The sequence below is a fragment of the Etheostoma cragini genome, chromosome 9, assembly GCF_013103735.1.
Source record: "Etheostoma cragini isolate CJK2018 chromosome 9, CSU_Ecrag_1.0, whole genome shotgun sequence".
Lineage (NCBI taxonomy): Eukaryota > Metazoa > Chordata > Actinopteri > Perciformes > Percidae > Etheostoma > Etheostoma cragini.
Window position 1 is genome coordinate 9,131,488 of NC_048415.1, and position 9,373 is coordinate 9,140,860.

The 9,373-nt window shown below is 37.7% G+C and overlaps 1 protein-coding gene across 3 annotated transcripts in view; it reads right to left on the minus strand.

Moving 5' to 3' along the window:
- Positions 1 to 8,951, minus strand: part of kank3 (KN motif and ankyrin repeat domains 3) — a 24,691-nt gene extending 15,740 nt beyond the window's left edge. For 2 of the 3 annotated variants that reach the window (XM_034881185.1, XM_034881184.1), the window contains exon 1: positions 8,846 to 8,950. The gene's annotated coding sequence lies outside the window, so the exon portion shown is untranslated. Of the gene's footprint in view, positions 1 to 8,845 lie in introns of all 3 variants that reach the window. The other variant, XM_034881183.1, reaches the window with a different exon arrangement.
- Between the last annotated feature and the right edge of the window lie 422 nt (positions 8,952 to 9,373).

The window sequence follows — 9,373 nt, forward strand, 5'->3', positions numbered from 1 at the left end:
ACACACACACACACACACACACACAGGGTTTCTGCCACTTCCTGTCTCCCATCTCTTCAACATTAATCAATCAATGACGTCACAACTTCTTGTGTGTCCTGCTATATCCAGATAAAAAGAAAAATCATTTTTTTAGCACAAATCAGGTCGACTTCAAACATCACATGCCTCTTGCTTCTCCTCCCTCTTCCTTCCAGATTCTCCAGCAAACACAATCAAGCACATTCAGCCTCCACAATGGGGCTTTATGCCTATTTGGTGGCAATGCTGTTTTCGCAGAAGTTTTGTGAGGCCTCGTTGTTTTCTCCACACCCCTGCCTTTTTCTGACTGTGTCCAGGTTCAAAATGTCACAAAGTGAATTTAATAAAGTCACTGGGGAAGTCTTTCACTTTGTGAGTTTTAAGACAAAGAGACAGAGTCTGGCTCCACAGTGGATCTGAAGATGCTGGGAAGCAGCTGCTCTGGTTTAAAGTCTCAACATAAAGCTTCTCATGAAGGATAAAGAGAGGCAACTCATCTAGTGACTTAATACTGTACTTCCTTCTCTGTCAGATCTCCTCACTCTGAGATTCAACTAATTTGAGGTGTTCCATGATGATATACTTCAAATTGCCTGTTTCCACTTCATTGATTTTCTTATTCAGATTATCAGACTGAAATGCCATTTCATTTAACTTTAATTCATTCAGTTTGACATTGTGTTCATGTAACCTTATTTCATGTTAGGATTGGGGTTATTTTGTTTTGCCCTCACAAGTCAGTAGCAAGTGACATATCAGTCTTGCCAACATCATTGTTAAAAGTGCTGATTTAAGAGTTGTTACCTCAGCCAAGGAAAATGTTTCTTGGCTCCGTTTGTGTGTTTGTTGGTTTGTCAGTTTGTGTGTCAGCAGGATTACAGAAAAACAGTGGCCCAATTTTTCTGGAATGTAGTGGAAGCGCGTATTCATTTGGTGTAAGAAATATCCTAAAAATTAGTTAGAGAAATTTCATGGCTTACCAATCTGGTACCTTTGCTCTTTGTTGTCATACAAATAATGGAAACAGCTATCGTGTTGTTTAACCGCTCTGAGAAATAAACTACAACACATCTTTGTAGCGTCCATTTTGTTTTCACATTACAACTTGAAGCTCAACAGCACACCGCAGTAAGAAAAACGACTTTTATGACCCAGTAAATTGACCATTAGCCTTGGCAGAGGTCTGTGCTCTCCGAGAGCCATTCTAGTTAGGGCCCGTGCGCCAGCGACGGCGGATGCCCAATTGAAACTGAAATAATTGTTATATTATTTGTATTAATAATTATGGCCGTGCCATCTCAAGACAGTACCAAAAGTTATTCAAGCCAAGACTTTTCATCAAATGGTGTGGGTGTGGCGGCCATTTTGAGTGTTTAGCGATGAACGGGAAAATTGTTACTCGAGTGTACATTGTCCAATCTGCCCGGAATTTAATTAAATGATTGATAAGAGTCTAGACCTGAGGACATCTACAGGCTAATACTGGGTTGTAGTCATAGCGCCCCCTGCTGGCAACAGCAAATCAGCCTTCAATGACAAACATTATCAACCAATTTACATGAAACTTACTTGTAAAGGAGTAATAAAAAGGTTTATAAACCATTAATAAAGACAGTTATAACATTTAAAGAGCACCCTATTAGAAATAAACCAGTATTTTAAATCATTTTGCTTAAAAAAGCTTTTTACAGAATGCTTTACAAATGTAGAAATTAGCAATAGAGGTCTAAGGTGTCATTGAACTCAGCGCAGAGTTCCTTTTTAGTGATGTTTGCCCCACCCCCAATTATTTACACGCCCCCTTTTGCACAGGCGCAATTTGGTCTTTGATTGAGTCCACTAAATCTCAGGTTACATTAGTTGACCAAGCTTCAGCTTACATTTTTTAATTTATAACCTCAAAATTCATATAATTGTCATAGAGAAAACCATCTATCACCTGCAAGCAAATGTGGCCAATGACAACAGGATCAGTTCAAGCCACCTTAACTCCCATAACACACCTGAAGCCTCCATTTTACATCTTTTATTTATCAATGTGCCCCAAAAGGATAGGTTCACATTTGTCCATGTCTGTAGTACACCATTCACATGCCCATACTGCATGTACATTGAAAGAGATATTCATTGTTGAATTTAGGGAAAAATCCATAGTCTTGTTCTGAGTAAAAACACGTGAAGCTTCAGCAGTCTGAGTTTGTCAAATCAAGTGGGTTATCTTTTAAAGTGTTTTTAGTACAAAAATCCCATTTTGTGTTCTATCCCTGCAACTCAGTAAAGAAACACTAAGTAACTTTAATAAATATCCTTTAAGAAACACAACTGGAAAGTATTTCTCTTGCCAGTAACAACTTCCTGTATATGTTGTCAAAACTGCATTATGTTTTTTTATCCAGTAAATTTTCAAACATGGATGACCGTAGAACCAAAAGACCTGACTGGACAGGATTGATTTCTTGGAATAGCAACATTGTATGTTTCTTTCTGGAAACAATGATTTTTAGTATCAGTTTGCAGTCCAGAGAGCTGCAGACAGTTTGTATTCCAGCAGCAGCATCAAGTCACCTTAGAATTAAGCGTTGTCCTGGCTGACGGCTGAATGCCCCTCCCTGAAACAAAGCAGCGCTCACAAATCGAGTTTTCCCTAATTAGTCACTTTCAGGCTCTGACGTCACATTGCATTTTGTACAAAAACAACTTTTTTTCCCTCCGTAGTGAGACAAACTCTCCAGGCTGTTTCCCCAACATGACAAACTAAACTTTTTTAGAAGCTTTTTTAAATTCACCAGAAAAGCCTTTTTCTCGCTCCATTAAATTTTCCATTTATAAATGTGTCTCTTTTCACATATTTCCTTCTTTTGTAATCCTTTCAGCTCTCTGGTTCCTAGCCAATTAAATAACTGAAACATACACCATCTTAATGCATCTCTGGTCCACAGATTTGTGTTTAAGACTGTGACCGATATATCTCCATTACAACAGTAGCAACTGAAGTCTCTAGATGTTTGATTCTCATAACTACAGAACAGGACCAGATGTCTGCAGCTTTCTGCCCAGAAACAACTGAAATGTGTGTCTTTTATCATGTTATTTCCTTCACTTGTGGAAATTATACCAGTTCAGCATCTCTTTGATGGAGAGCATCGGGGTAATGACAAGGCACTGGGTGTACGTAGGTCTTTAAAATGTCTCCCAAAGCTCCTGTGAACACACCTTCATCAACGTGGAGCTGCTGCTGTGGAAAATACATGTTTGTGGGCTCTAATTTAGTTTTCCATCAGGCACTGATTCAGTTAGCTCCTCAGATTTTGGCTGCTCATTATTCCTGAGAGGCAACTTGATGTCTGCCAGGCATTACAAAACTTAATTGAACATATCGATGCCATGCAGCTGACCCTGAGACATCTGTAGAGTGATCTCACCCAAATTGCAAAAGGAGAATCCTTGTTTCATAATTTTTTTTACTATTTTACTCACTTTTCTTCTGTTGCCTCGTCTGGTACGTTATATATTGCACAAGCCATTTAACTCCTTGTTTTATCAGTTTTCCACTATTTTGGTAACACTCAAAGGAATACGTCACCGTTTGTTGAAATACGGCTGTTGAAATCACAGTTGCTGTAGATAGGTGGGCAAACGCATTTTTTGTGTCAGTGCATGCATCGTTTTAGTCCGGTGCAACACCGTTAACGCCGCCGCTAGTTAGCTTACTGTAGTTAATGGAATCCTCTGTTACCGGTTAGTTGTGAATGAAAGTAAGCCTGTAAACTTGGTTATCCCTCTCTGATGTTAGTGCACACAGTTTGATTAGTTCCTCTCTCCCAAGTTCAGCCCAAATACTTGTGTTAACGTTGGTATTTTTAGGCCTATGTTTTTCATTCAGTGTTTCTCAGGCAGTGGAGATAACAGAGAGGAGCGTTTGATTAGACCACAGTGGTAGACACTCACTAACAGTCCCATTATAGTCCTGTTTAGTTTTGAGTCTGAGTGTAAACTCTTCATAACCAATAAACCATACAGGTCTAACATTATATAGCCTACAGAAATTTGCACTATTTTAAAGGATAAACCTGGTAATATTCTGTTTTTCTTAATGTAAAGAAATCATGTGCAAAGACCAAAACCAACAATGAATTGATCCCACTGAAACTAGCCAAAACCTGATGTCTCAGATTCATCTGTGCCAGAGAGCTCTGTTGTTTAAAAGTTATTGAAAACACATCAATGAGCGGTACTCTTGCATTTGGGCACGTTTTCTTTTGTAAGGATGAACATGGGCACTGTAGTTTATTTTGAGTACCTGCTGCAGTGAATACTCTAAAGAAATGTGTTTTAAGCCATGGCTGAAAGTTTTTTGAAGACTCTTTGGTAGAAACCAGTGGAGTTTTGGGGTAGACAAGGTAGGGAAGTCTGGAAGTTGCTGGTTTTGACAATGAATTTAACTAATGAATATCAGAAGGTTTGTCCTTTAATAACCTTTTCATTCTTTACCAAACCATTCATGATGTTGCAGTGCCTCAGATCTTGAAATGAGAGGTCCGGAGGCTCAGGCGAGAGATGACTGTAGATCCATTTAGAGAGACAACCTTTGACTAATTTTCAAGCTGTAAATGAAACTACAGAACACAAGGGTGGTCTGTTATCCTAAGAAGTATTTCATTATATGGACATCTTCATCTCTCTTTTTCCCCTGTCACAACTCACCCTCATTATCAAGACATAATGAAGGAGTTTCTGAGATGCTCGTAATCATTTTTTAAGAAGTAATCACAAGCCGTCTCGGATTATTCAAATGCTATTTTCTCACAATCACAACTGAAATATATTTTTCTTTTAAGACAATTAAGTTTTTCAGTGTCTCCGTTAACTCAAGAGTCTGTCCCAATCTAATGGGTGGACAGAATTATTTAAATGTCCAACAGGAGACATCACAGCTGATTGAATTCCTTCACAAGGACAAGATGAAGGACTTAATGATGAAAATAATCAGACAACTACATTTGCATTATTAGCCTTAATTAAGTTACATTGCTGCAAAACTGTGATTCTGTCTTCTTGAGACAGTTTGAAACAGGACCAATATCTCGAGATAACTATTAAATTCAAACTCAGTTTGCAAAAGTATTTTCAAAACAACACCTAAATTGAGGTTTCAAAAATCACAATCTCGTGATTAATGGGGCAAATTATATTATGAGATTAGGAAGCGTCTACCAGCCACAAAGAACTAGACGACACAACACAACTGTCTTTGTTTTATTATTGAATATTTGTGTAATTCCTGTTTATTACATTCTGCTGTGTACAGTTGTCTTTTATTGTAATTGCTCAATACTTCCTGTCCAGCTTGGAGCCAACTCTGTGGCCATTGTTGTAAAATATTTGTAAATGGTCTCTGCTACAAAAAAGAAAAGAAAAACTACAGACAAAGTTTTTTTTTCTACCTTGTAAAAACTAAAGCTACATGTAGAAAACTCGCAGCTGCTCCACTCAAACCCACTAAACTTCTAAAGAGCGTATCCTCTTTTCAAGGACATTTGGAAAGCCACTCCAATCAGAGGATTTGGCATGAAGCTGAAAGTGGTAATTTCCATTTTTAAAGCCTGGATTCCTGCTAATTATGATGAAAACCTTGTGCTATCAGGTTCCACACAGCCCTGACACTTAAAACTAATTGTGGCCTGAGAAGAAGAAGAAAAAGCTTTAACTTTTAAACAATAAAAAGTAAACAAACCACATACTTGTATTGAGCAGCAGAGAATTAATGTTTAAACTCTCTGGGAATTATTGTTGTGATTTTAATCAGTGGGTATCAGCTTCAATAACAAATAAACGACAGTACAGGCTCAAGATCCCTCCTCAAGCACACTTTCCTGGTGCATTACTTTGCAATGCGAATGTTGTGTTTCTATGGTTTACTTTGCGATTGTTGTAACAAAATATATTACAGTTGCCGCGACAAGTATTCTCCAGTAGCTATGACATCTTTTCCCAGAGTAATACAATCCTCTGTACAGTGTTTTGGCGTCTGATGAGCCTCGGGACACATTCGGTTAGGCTCCTCAAACTGTTTTACTGTGTAACCTGTATCTGAAACAGCACCAAAACAAATAGCGTATGCTGTTAATAAACTACAAGAAAACCATTGCCCATGCACAGATGCAAATATATCATAACACAGGGGTTCTTTTGGATTGCAAACTTACCAGATTACCAAAAAATGCCAATTTTGTTTCTAGCTGTAGTACGCTGTCATCTTAACCAGCTTTCTCTTCGCTCATCATGTCACTGGAGTACAGAGAGAACTCAGTCTTGAGGCGCTAAAATTAAAACCACTCGTAATAGAGCTAAAAATACAACAGCATGCATCTTATCAGGCTCCTAAGTATGAGCACACACCCAAATTTAATTCAGGTTTAATTAAATACACTGTTGTAAGGTGTAAACAAGGCAAGAAAACATGCATTCAGAGAAAAGCGTGTATGAAACAAAAACATATCGGGACCAGGAGAGGAAATACAGAGTATCAGAGTGTATCACTGACACTTCCAACTAAACTTTCAGTGAATCTATTTTTGAAGTGACAGCAGTAAGTCAAACCCCAGAGTCCAGTTGCAAAAAGACTGTTTCCCCTGAGAGACAGAAACATGTTAAGAGATTAACACTAATTTAAAATGTAAATATCTGCTTATGCATCTCCTGCTTGTGCAGCTAATTGTCTCGTAGTTATCACTTTAGGAAATGTATTTGCCTTAGATTATTTCAAAAAAAACATCAAGAAACAACCAATCTGACAAACTACAGTTGACTGCATCCATTTAAAACTGCATTAAAGTTTAAACTAATGAGATAGTTCAAACTCTAGCTTTAATGTGTTTCATTTAACAAGAAGACGCTAAAGTGGAAGTTCAACAAAAAAGCCCCCGCATCCTGACATTCCAAACTTAAGCAAATAAACATTTATTGTTTCTCTTTAGCATGTTATCCAATCACGTTGTTCCACATTCTTTACATGATTATTCCCAAACCACACAATAGATTCTCAATGATTACTATCAAATCATTTAAACTCAATCATAAACAAGAACTAAACTTCATTACTTCTCCCAAACAGCAGCAACCATCACCAGTTATCAAACTGGACACAAATTGTAGTTTAAGTTGAATGTGCAGCTCTCTTTTACAGTTACAAACCCTACAACCCTTCTGTAATCCGAGGTTTCAAACACATCGGTTGTTTACATTAAATGTTCAACAGTCATTCTCTTTCAGCGCTGTGTTTGGTCTCCACCAACTCCTGAGAGAAACATCTGTCTATTTAGCCGCAAAATGCTCCACTATGTTCACTGTCTGTCTGCTGTTTGATGCTGAGCAGGTAGTGTCCAGCGGCTAGTTAGAGCTTTTTGCTGAAAACAGCTGCCTTCTAAAGCTGGAAATGCAACTATGAGAGCAGTGAGAGTGAGCCAAAACAGTAATGTTGTGGATGGGACAGCTAAACAATGACTAGAACTTGTTGGAAAAGCTGAGGGGAGCTGCAGATTCCCGCAACATTTCGACACATTGTCATTTAATATGTTGTTATTATCAAAGAATATGGATTATAGCCGCTTTAAGGTTAGGCTACTAAACACTTGGTTAAGCTTAGGCAAAGATAACAGATTTTATAGAAGTTTCCCAGAATCCCATTCCACAACCCCTTGGGAAGGGGAGGGACCATATTTTACTCAGATGTTTCTGCATCTTCTATGGTGGATTTCTTCCCGTATTTGGATACTTAGGGATTGTTTACTGTTTATGTTTTCAATTCTGATTGTGACCGACTGAACAGCTGAACATCCAACCCCAGTCAAAATGATGATGATACACAGCGTAATAACAGAAAAGAGATCAGCTGGGGGATGAGGAGGGGGGACGAGGTTTAACACCCATGACAATAGCGGGTGGGGAGAGATTTCCATCCCATTTAATAGCATCATGAATCTGCAAGCTATTTCTTGTATATCTGCTCTCTACCAGCAAGCAAACAAACTTTATTTAGGAAGCACTTTCCAAAAGAATGGGCCTAGTGCTTTAGGGAAGAGAGAAAAACAAGGAAGATAAAATAGACAGAGAACCATGACGTTTTGAGAACAAGAACTGAGTTTGTGTACACAAAAGAAAATCTAATTAAAAGAAAGAGACAAAAAAAAGTTGTTAAGATGCTTTTAAAAGATGCATGAACTGGTTTGTGGAGCAACAACAACAAAAGTATGATCCCAAAACGCACAACATTGTATAAGACTGCTTTCAGCTCAACATCAAAGCTGAAGAGCAAAAAAGCATAACTAAAATATCAATATGCCTATATTTTTTAATATGTTTATGGATGCACCAACCAGGGCAAATTTCTTTGTAAGTGTTAGGCTACTTTCTTGGCAATAAATTATATTCTGATTCTGATCTAAAACTATTAATCACGTTTCTTTTTAGAGTATGATACCCTAAAACACCAGTTTTTAGACAGTCAAATTTAAATTTTACGTTTAGAAGAGAACCTTTGGTTGGGTGATTATTAAGGAAAAGTAGTGAAAAATAAAAGAGCATCAAAAAAACAGATCACTGCAGTCAACCATAATTTTATAAAGATTTCCAACTCTTATTAAAAGCGTTGCGGAGACAATTACGATAGGTGTGATCAATAATTCACTGTTACACTGTGAGGAACACTCGCAGCGTGAATGGTTTTGTCGTTTTGTTAGCTGGAGTCGACCAGTCAGGCAATAATCAGCAAATCAATACGTATCAGTATCATGTGTATCAATAGTTCCCTATGGCTAGTTCTTACCTTCTGGCTTCTCTCCGTCCAGTCTCACTGAGACTTGTCATGTCTTTCGGGAGAAGGTAAGAAAAGTTGAGGAGGAGAAGATGAAAAAAAACTTTAAAAAAAACTCCTACCTCTGACTGATGTCAAGTTACGTAACATGTAAAACAAGTTTTCCGGTTAAGGATTTCAAAATAAAAAAGCCAATTTTAACCAATTATAGTTTTTCAGTTTTCCATTAGTTTAGTTCAACTTTCCATCAATCGAAATATAAATCATGCACACTTTGTACAGTCTACTGTAAATAGACATGGATATACATGTGTATGCTTCCATACTTGTATATACTGTGGCCTATATAAACAGCCACTTGCAGCCTAAAGTAATCTAGTAATTTGACACTTGGTTTGTAGATTTGATTAGATAACACTTTCTCCCAGTGTGTAAATTCAGCAGCAGTTTTCTACAGTAAAAAGCAAACCAACAAACAACAGGCCATTATCACCATTATCAGGTGGTGCAGGTGTTGTAGGGTTGTAGGGTCTGACAGCA